Genomic DNA, 11,300 nt, shown 5'->3' with positions numbered 1-11,300 from the left:
TGGCTAATTTCGCGTATGAAGAAGATCTCTTCTTTAATTGTGGCCCTTGTCCCGATATATCTATTGTTGGTGAGACAGGACCTGGTCGTTTGTGGGGTATGCTTTCTGAACATGCCCTTTTTGGCAGACGATGGTTGATCTGGGTGATGCAGAGGGTAAGCGAGACTCATCTGCCTTTATTATCTTGGACCCATAGACTGATTAGACGACATGTGATGCGAATACCTCTTGCGATATACGCAGGACGAATGGGTCATAATTTAATGCACCTAGTTTAGGGCTATGAGCCTCTGTTCCCCTGGGAATAGTATGCTTTGCTGTTTATCATAGTTGTTTCCAGGAGGATGTTATGCATAGTCATGTTTCATTAGGCCAAGAGGGCCGATTCAGTTTGGTAGCAAAGTCATGTCTGATTTCATTAGGCCAAGAGGGCCATTTCCCTGTCTAGTGGGGGTGCGTTTAATCGGGTTTTTGTTTTAAGTGTTGTGCTGGACAGATTTCGTGGTTCATGGACTTTGGTGGAGCCTGGAGGAGCCTTTGCTACGATGGAAGCTTCTTGCGGCCAATCCAGGTGATATTTCTCCTTTACGAGTACCTTTCTTTCCTGTTATATGTGTATTTGTACTTGTCGAGGGGATACATTTTTGTTGGGGACCGGCAACCAAGGCATGAAGTCCCAGGTTTAGGCTAAGTATGTTTGAGGGAGGTCGGAGTAGTCATTGCCTCCTGTAAAGACATTGTCAGGCATCGAAAGACCTGTTTTAGAAGGACGTCCTAATGGCCCTGTTCTGCTAGCCTGCTAGGCAGCCGTTCTAGGAGTTCTTGTTAGTAGTGAGGCAGTTAGAGAAGCCTGCCAGAAGATAATAATGATGATGCCAAGAAACTCTGTACATCCTAAAAGATGAATATCGATACGAAGGTGTGTAAAAAGGGTTCTAACCCCTATTAAAGAAAAGAAAAGAAATGGAAATGTATAGGCAGTCGCTCATTGCCTTGCGAGGGCCTGGTAGGTTCCTGGGGACGAGTCAGACCCGAGGCCGATACCTTGTCTTCCTAGGGGTGGCTTCTTGCTGGAAAAATAATACCGAAACAAGGAAGGTTGGAGCGAAAATAAAAGTGAGCGTTAGAAAAGGATTATGTGTCACCTTGCAAGGGCTTGGTAGGTTCTTGGATGCCGAGACAGGTCCTGAGGCCGATGCCCTGTTCTCCTTGGGTCACTACGCTCAGCTCCCTCCTTTTTACATGCCCAAGTATGTTCATTCAATAACAACCCTAAAAGAAGAAATGTATTGAAAGAAAATACTATTTGATCAGGCTATAGGAGTCCTCACCTTGCAGGAGCTCCTAGTGGTGTTGTTTTTAGTTGGTAAGTAGCACAGACTACCACTTAGGGCAACCTCTTTGGTAGGTTTTTTAGTTTGGCTGTGTTGGGGCAGCTGGTTAGTGACTCACTTCGCATCTCCTATTAGATGCTGCTAGGCCTACTCCTTGTGGATATCATGCTTTGGTTCTGTCCAAGGGTAGGGGAAGCATTGTGCTGAGTTTTAGTATATAATTGTTTTGTATCAGTTTGATGCTTCTTTGGTTGTTTATGTGAAGATATGTTCGTGGATTCGACGGGCTGAGTCGCCCTATCCCGTGGTCGCCAATCAGAGCAGAATTTTGGTGCCGAAAAGTGTTTAAAAAATAGCTATAAATTATGAATATCAAGGGAAAAATATTCACCATCAAAGGCGGCGGCTCAATTTAGGACGATTTTAAGCATAAGCAGTCAACGGGCGCCCAAGTGACACGTCTGGATTTTTAGTAATTTTTCTGTCAGTCAGGACAGGATGTGGGAGCTACAGGCCTATCCGGGATGCCGAGAGGGACGCCCAAAAATTTACAGCACGTCAATCGGAGTCCGTATGAGGAAGTGGCCCAAAAACCGGCCGGGGTGCCCAAAAAGGGGCCAAAGTGGAAATTCCAAAAGGTGTGGTGAGAGGGGGGTGACCTTTCGCACCCCCCCCCCAAAAAAAAACATGATGGAGGGGGGGCGGCGGCTGTTTTCAGTCGCCGAAAAAAACACGCCCCTCCCCCCCCCAAAATGAAGATTCTTCTTGTCAAGTAAGGCATGGAGTGAATTATGCCAGGCTTCCACATTCATCATCTGCTCCGTATCACTTCAATCCACGTGGGGAATGGCAGCCTGTAGAGGGAGAGAGAAAATCAGTCTTTCTCTCTCCTCCCTCTCTCTCTTCTAAAGGCAAGTTCATGTGGAAAGAGGAAGGAAGAAGAAAGAATGATGGAAGCTTGTCCGGCATGGATCGGATTGCTCCACGGGCTAGAAATGGTGATTGGTGATCGTGCTCGACATGAAGTGCTGCTGATTTTCAGATTTGCAGCCATGGACAAAAAACCCGAAACACGCAAATAAGCGGTAATTCAAAATTTTCAAAGAAAATTTGAGATTTTATGGCTTTTGATTGATAAAATGTCGTTCATGTGGGCTAGAAATTGTTTATGTTGCTGTTTTCCATGAGTACTTGCTGGTCATAATCAGAAAATCAGAAAAATATGCATCTTGTGGTTCAAAATAATATGCTAAAACACGTAAAATATGGAAAATCAAGGGAAAATGATGGTTTTGGGCATAAAAATGGGAAAATGAATAGGAACACCAACTAAATTTTCATTTTTGCTGCAAGAAGGAACTAAGGGCCACAGCCCATAATCTATTCTGAATTTTGAGTAATGAAATAATGCAGAAAATAAGGGAAAATACAAGGGAAATAGAGAAAAATCACTAAAAATAGGGGAAAATGCATTTTGGGTGCGGAAAATTAATGAAAATGAAGAGCAATCTCTGTGAATGTTTGTGGGGACTGAAGCATGAGGATTTTCCTTAGTTCAACCCCACCTTCTTGTTCTAGTGTGTTTTTCTCGCTCTTTACACATAAAATAATGGCAAAATGCCTATAAATCTATGCAATGATGCAATATTTAAATGGGGGAGGGTAGGGTAGTTGAAATATGTCTAAATGCCGTGTGAGATGATGGAAAAGTTGTTGATTTCTATGCATAGCATTTAGGACGGGAAATAATTAAAAATAAGAACCTAGTAGCACGAGGGTTTCCTTGGTGCTAGGTTCGTGCAACGCCGCATAAGAACGGTAGTTGGAAGTCATTAAAAGGATGTTTTCCACATGTGCACAATATTGATTTCATAACTGTTTGAGCACGTGGCATCCACACTATGCATAAATCATGGAAATATTAAAAGGTATTAGAAATCCTAGATGCATTGTAATTGGTTTATTAGAACCTGACCTACGATGAGAGGCAGTGAGGTACCCATGCTGTAGGTAGATGTGGGTCCCAAAGGGGAAAGCAAGTGAGGAAGAAAAGGTACACTCCTGGACACGCTTATTTGGTACCTTGAGCGACTTTTGTGCGATGTGTCTATTTGTTGAGCGACGCACTGAGGGGCCAATCCCCAAGGTGTAGGAGAGTCGCAGAGGGTCGACGACATTCAGCCGTAGGAGGAACCCTATGTGTATGTGATTCGAGCCTTTTGGCTATGTGAAAGGGACTCCCTCTAAGGAGTAATATTGGGTTAGGATCAGTTGGACTACAACGAATTACAAACGCAATGTTTAGGAAGGCAGAGATTTTGATAAACGCTCCTGGCCGCGAGGCCGAGGGGTTGTCTTGTGCGTAGTGACGAGGCCCGGCTAGTGTATGAGCCAGTGCCGGCCCGTTTTTAGGTCCATCACCGTATTCTATAGACATTGTTTTGTTTTTAGTACAAAAATCTTCAAAATATGTACAAATGTTTCAGCACAGTACGCTCATGTTTCAACACAGTACGCTCATCATGTGTTATTATCAATATATGGACTTTGGCTCTCCACATTCTTTTTCTTTTAGTATAATAATCTTTCTCTATTTTCCCTAAGCATACAATTCTGGTTTTTTTTTCATACCTCTATTTTGTGCGTCTATCCACGCGTCTAAATTGCAGGAAAAATGTGTGTCTATTATCATCAAAAAATTACAGAGTACACGCCTTTGTAGACGCGGAGTTACATACATATATAGATACTGAGTATGAATATATCTACTTTTTTATAAATATGATTATATATTACGGAGCGCGTCTATATGCGCGTGTAGGTTTCACTATAAACATGCTTGTAGACGTGAAATTTTAGATGCGACACTAGACAAGGTAATAAATGCGCCCGACATTTTTAAACACAGTTCAAATATTGTGTCTACAAGCGTGTCTATGGAGCGTTTTTGTTGTAGTAGTGTAGGAGGTCATTAACATCGGAAGCAGGTTCGGACAAAAATGGCTTGAGGAGAGAGAGAAGAATCCCACATTATGGACCACTAAAGATGCCAAATTTTGGCAAAATAAGGTTTTTGAAGTGCCAAGGTGTGTGCCTGGCTACAAATGTCAACCTAAATGAAGAAAGGTCTGTGACTCCAACCTGGACACTTGGATTGCCTTTGGCAACACTCAACTCTTCAAGCAAAATGACCTAACCTTTATACCTTACCCTCGAAGGGTAGGAGTGTATTTTGACTTTAGTATCCACGGCCGCTTAGGTTTTCCTATAATCTATAATCCTTATTGTACTACATATGAAGATGCCCTTTTCTTCACATAAGAGAGAACTTGTATGATACACTAATCCACTTCACCAATGAGTTCCCTTCATGCCCTGACCCCGCCTTTATTACTACTTGTAATTACCTTAGATTGCCTAGGATTCTTCATAGGCAAGACCCCACCCCGCATGAGCTCGACTAATTACCTTAGATTGCCTAGGATTCTTCATAGGCTCGACTAATGATGTGAGCTGCTCTATTATCTTCACTTTGCTTAGTTCTTCTAGAGGACATGAATTATAGCCGCTTCACCTACTACAATCATCAGTTCTCTCCACCACCACCCTTCAAATCCACCTAAACCTCAAGGGGTACCTCGAAAGCCACCAATTCCTTAACAAATCTATTAGGCCCCCTTCTCCAGCTCACTCTGATAATGAAGAATAAATTCTGTCACAACTATGTAACTTGGGCAAAGAAGAAGAAGAAGAAGAAGAAGAAGAAGAAATACAAGTAGACACAATGCAAAAAGGCAATCATAGAACATGGAAACAAAAAATGATATCACACGTAGACATACTAGGATGCATACGGATCACAGTCATTGCATCTAGGGGTTCTCAAGTTAGGTGCATGCGGTGACCTTGGTCGGTGGGAATTTGTAACCCCCTAGCCCTTTTGATTCCCCACGATACATGCTTATAGGGCACATCAAGGGCAGGACACACTGAGAGAGGTAGCACTCACCTACGGTTATTTACACATGTCTCCCTAAGCTACACGTTGTGCACCTCTCTTATGCACAAACTAAATCCTCAAATGAGAGACAACGCTCATACTTACGTCCAGTCTCATCAACAAAAAACCATCCACCACGAATAAACTAAGCACACCCCTAGGTACTACACCTTCTTTTCTTTCTAGGTACAAACAAAGGTCCCGACCACCAGCTCCAAAGCTGCATTATCTATGCAATGCACTCCCCATCTTATGCGAAAATGTCATGTAAAAAGAGGATGGATACCCATGGGATTTTAGGACATGTATATACAACTTAAAAAGAGGATGAGAGCTCATTTGTTTGTGTGTGGCAAAGTGGACTTGATGCCAGGAGGCATATTCCACAGTGGATTCTGTGAGGTTTTGCAGTGGATTCCGTAAAATTATATTTATTGTCGGGGCTCATACACAAGGTGGATTCCTTGTGCGAAAGGTCAATGGGAATGCATTTCATTTTGGGGCATCTCATTAATTTAATGTGCAAGTGGGTGATTCCATAGCGGGTGATTCCACAAAATACATATTTAAATTAATGGACGTTTATGAGTTTAGAGTGTGCACTCATAATAAATTAAGATTAGGTTTGACTTCTAACCAATTTATTTATTTGTAGCTGAACACTGCTAGGTATTCACTTTTGTCGGTTTAATTTTATTATTTTTCTAACATTTGTGAATGCTTCAGTTAATGTATAGAGCAGGGAGCGGTGGCGTTGGGAAGCATTGGGTGATAGCGTGTATTCAAGTTATTTAGAAGAAATTATTATTATTTATGGATACGCATCTTAGGCATGGCACCAATATTTTTTTGATGCATTTACTTATTAAAGCATTTGATATTTATTTATTATTTTGTATGCTCATAGACGCACGATTTAAATATTTGTTATTGGACATTATATTTGGGCACAACTCGACTCTTTGGGCTCCCAACTATTTTATTCTTTATTTGGACAAAAGAAAACACAAAAGCTAAAGTGTACTAATTGTAAATTTGGGCTATTTTTAAGCTTGGAGATGAATAATATATCAACTACATGCTTTGTGGAGCGCTCACACAAGGCATGGGGAGAGATTGTACCCAATTAGTCTTTTGGCTTCATGTCATGTAAGTCTTCTCTCTTCTTCTTTTTGTGCAAAAAAGTTCGGCTTTGATACATTGGCGAGACAAACACTCTGTGACATATTTGAGAATGACACCTTTGAGCCTCTCCCAATGGTAGCTCTTCCTAACTGCATTAAGAGTCTTAGCATAGCCAGGATGTCCTGCGAAAGGGGAATCATGAGCTTCCCACATTATTTTCTGCTTAAGTGATTGGCTTGCTGGTATACACAGCCTTGTTCTATAGTAGCCAAGTCCATTATCAATGGAAAATTCCTGATACTTAGCTTGCAACTTTTGATTCTTCTCCTTGGTAGAGATCTCCTTTACCATTGTTTGGTAGGCCAAATCATGGCATGCTTCCTCTCTAGCTAACTCGGGAGGATACAACTCCATCATGGTTGTGGATGACATGCTTACCAAGGTTGCACACCTTATTCCAGTAAAAACAAACTATAAAGCCTCCGACATTGCAAGATTGTTTATCAAGGAGATATTAAAGCTACATGCTTTACCCAGAAGAATCATTAGTGATCGAGATTCTCTCTTCACATCACACTTCTGGAGAGCTATCTTTGAAGCTATTGGGACTCAAATCTGTCTTAGCACTGCTTACCATTCTCAAACGAATGGCCAAACAGAGCGAGTAAATCAAGTCATCGAGGATATGCATAGGGTATACTGCTGTCGAGAACCAAAGAGGTGGATTAAATAATTGCCATTGGTTGAATTTGCCTACAATGCTTCGTACCAGCAAAGCATTCAGATGACCCCTTTCCAAGCACTATATGGTCATGACTGTCGAAGTCCCCTAATTTTTTTCGATCCAACCTTAAGGGTTGAAGCTTCAAGATAGATGTTGGAAGACATGGATGATCCAATAATGTCAATAAGATAGGACATACAAGCAGCCAAGGATAGACAGAAGGCATACGCAGATTTGAAGCGTCAAGAAAGGGTCTTCAAAGAAGGAGACATGGTTTTCATTCGCGTACGCCCTAAAAAGAGTTCTCTATCCTTAGGAGATTGCAAGAAGCTAAGTCCAAGGTATTGTGGGCCATATAAAATCCTCAAATCCCTAGCACCTAATGCTTATAGATTGCAACTCCCTAAGAACCTAAAGGTTCATAATGTATTCCATATCAGCCTATTGAAAAAATATGTACCCAACCCTAACCATGTACTTGATGACCAACAAATTGTAAGGCCTAGTCAAGGAGTCCTTGAACTAAGGCCAGATAGGATCTTAAATGTTAGGGAAAGAGAGTTAAGATCCAGAACCTTGAGAGAATGCCACTTGGGTAGATGCCACTTGGATAGATGAAGGCACTCTCAACCATCCATATCCCTAGTTTATCTCGAGATGAGGACATCTCGATTCCTCTAAGGGAGAGAGAATGTAATATATATCAATATTTATTAAAAAAATTTCCCCCCTCACAGCAGCGCGTCGTGCTGGAAGGGGATAGAGGAGCCAGCAAGCTCCTCATCACTGGAGCTTTCTCGGCTCCACGGGCATGCAGAGGGACACACATGAGGGGAGGATTCCCTGCCCTCCTCTATATAAAAGAGGGAGGGCCGCAAGTACTGGGAGGAGATGGGGAAGGACGGACGACAAACGTTGCCACCATGCATTCATCGCTGCCGCCGATAGTCTGTTATAACTATATATATCATCTCTCACTTGACTTGGGTCTCACCTATATACTAACTCTACATCAATATGAATCATTCTTTGGGAGCATGTCTTGTGTATTTCTCTCGTACTCTCTCTCTCTCTCTCAACATGGTATCGAATTTGCAATTATTTATTTAAAACTGTAATTCTAATTACAGTTTGTTAATCCCCAATTACAGTTTGTTAATTACTGGTCTTCGTTAATGATGTTGATTACGACAAGAAAACATCTTGCTAATTTTAGCGATGTTTTATTATCATTCACGTTCTTTGCTTGATCGAAATAGTACTTTTCTTATATGCGTCATCTCGTCTTGCACGTTACGCCTCTCTATTTCGGGCTTTCTTTTTAGTCACTCAATACTTTTCATCGTTCTTACGTGCATATCCATGTTTTGATTGTCATGCGTCTCAACTACACTCGTCTTGATCATGGTTTGCAGATTCTGCGATCTCATCTTATTTGTTTTCTCTCAACATACATGCATGGCCAATTGTGTAATTGTTAACAGATATCCATCTGGCCAACGTTCGGTTCCCTTCTTCCAAGGACAAGGCTTTCCTGGGTGGAAAGCAAAGATGATTCTAATTCTTGAAGGTGACAAATTATTTGATATTGTTTTGGGCAACCTGTCTTGCCCATTTCAACCTATTGATGTGATGAATAACAATTTTGTGATTACTGATGGTCCATTATTTGAACAGAAAATTGATCATACTGATTGGATTCGTCGTGACAAAGCGGCTCGTTGTTATATATTTTTTGCACTTCCTAACTCACTTATGTTGGATGTCTTTCATCTAGAAACCTCTCATGCTATTTGGGAGTATCTTATCTCAACATTTGAGAAGACATCGGTCACCGAAATTTTATATCTCCAAACTTGTTTGAAGAATCTTCAATATAAGGTTGGTACTTCTATGCACTCTCATATCGAGGCTTTTAAAGACATTATCAATCAGCTTGGTGCTTCCGGCGCTCTTGTTGCTAAAAATCAGATTATTACTGAACTTCTTCATACCATCAAAGATCCTTTATATGACAATATCATCACTATTTTGTCTAACAAGGATGATATCCACTTTGACAAAGCATGTATATCTCTTATTGAATATTCTCAACGTCATGAGCATCATTTGGAAAAATCTTATACTGTTTTGGTCACTCGCAAACAAAGGGATTTTGATGCTGCTTTTGTTACTCGCAAGCGTCCCACTTCATGTTTTCAGCAGGGTGGACGCCCTAATCAAGGTAGTAAATCTTCTCCTCTTGCTTATACTAACAAACATTGTTCTTATTGTGATAAGAAAGGCCATGTGGCTTCTGATTGCTGGGCACATCAATATGATGAGGAGCATGGAGTTACTACAAAGCAACCTCGCTCGTCCAAAAGTTTTCCTCCTTGTGATTATTGTGCATATACAGATCATCCATCTCATCGTTTTTATAAACGCAGATATGATGAAGAACGTTCTTGAGCTTATATTGTTCAACAAACTACAACTGATGATGATCATACTCATCAGGAGCTCAATTTCGTCCATCATGATATCTCTCCAAAAAAGGTACTTCATATTCATGATGGTTCTCTATTCATCATTGATTCAGGTGCCACTGGAAACATGACATACCAATCGCAGTGGCTTCATAATTATCATTCTCTTCCTATCAAGAAGTTTGTTTACCTTGCGGATGATACGACTTGTCAAGTCAAAGGAGTGGGTGATTTATATCTGGGGACTGTTTCATCCACTAGAATATTAAGAGAAGTTCTTCATGTTCCAGATTTGCAAAGAAATCTTCTTTCTGTTGCTCGTCTAGTTGAGTTTGGTTTGTTTGTTGGCTTTGATCATAATCAATGTCGTATAGAGAAAGACGTGCATACTATGGCAATGGCTCCTCGACATGGTAATCTATTTGAGCTATCATTGAACGATACAGTTGCAAATGTTGTTATTGCCCCTGGAGATACAGATTGCAAATTATGGCATCAACAATTTGCACACTCCGATTTTGCCAAAAAAATTTATCTTCATCGTCATGGTCTTGTGCAAGGTATGGATCTTAAATCTCATCCATGTATGGGAATATGTGAGTACTGTGCACTTGGAAAACACCATCGTTTGCCTTTCCACACTTCTATTTCATCACATTCCTGTGCTCTCTTGGATTTGGTTCATACCGATATTTGCGGTCCTTTTCCTGCCTCAAAGTCTCAATATCGATATTTTATAACTTTCATTGATGATTTCTCACGGTACACACATGTCTATCTTCTTCGACATAAGTCTGAGGCTTTATCTATATTTAAACAATACAAGATAAGTGTGGAGCTTCAAACATGATTTTCTATAAAGACGCTTCGCAGTGACAATGGCGGTGAATATGTATCCAATCTATTTGATGACTTTTGTAAGATCAAGGTATTCATCATGAGTTTACAGTTCCTTATTCTCCTCAGCAAAATGGTGTTGCTGAGCGCAAAAATCGCACTATTCTTAATGCTATACGTTGCATGCTTATACACTCTGGTTTGTCTTGAAAGTTTTGGATTGAAGCACTTCTAACAGCCGTTTTTATTCAAAATCATCTTCCAACTACTAAACCTGCTGGTAAAATTCCTATAACAATCTGGACAGGGAAGACACCTTCAGTATCTCACTTTCGCACATTTGGCTGCATTGCTTATATCGTGCCCAAGGACACTCGACATAAGTTAGATCCTCCAGGTTTGAAGGTTATTTTTCTTGGTTATTCACATCATTCCAAAGGTTACAAATTTTATGATCCTTGTACTCAAAAGGTTATCATTAGTCGTGATGCTATATTTGATGAGAAGACAATGGGTTGCACATGGTCATCAGATGTTTCAGATGATACACAGTCTTTGCTTAGTGCATTTCCTTACTTGCTTTGTGATTCTACTAATTATGATGATCATAAACCTCCTTCCCCTCCAAAGAAGATTGATGAAAATTTGGAGATCTATGTCGATCTTCCTATTGAGATAGAGCATGGATTCTATTCTATTGAATATGATGTCTTTGATGATGCTATGACTGTCCAAGAGGATCCAATATCGTATATGGAAGCTATCAATTTGTCTCAAAGGGATCAATGGCATGAAGCTATGCAAGCTGAGTA

Source organism: Lygodium microphyllum, chromosome 11 (assembly GCF_053477565.2).
Source record: "Lygodium microphyllum isolate KBCC chromosome 11, Lygodium_microphyllum_v1.1.10, whole genome shotgun sequence".
NCBI lineage: Eukaryota > Viridiplantae > Streptophyta > Polypodiopsida > Schizaeales > Lygodiaceae > Lygodium > Lygodium microphyllum.
This window is presented reverse-complemented; position numbering follows the sequence as displayed.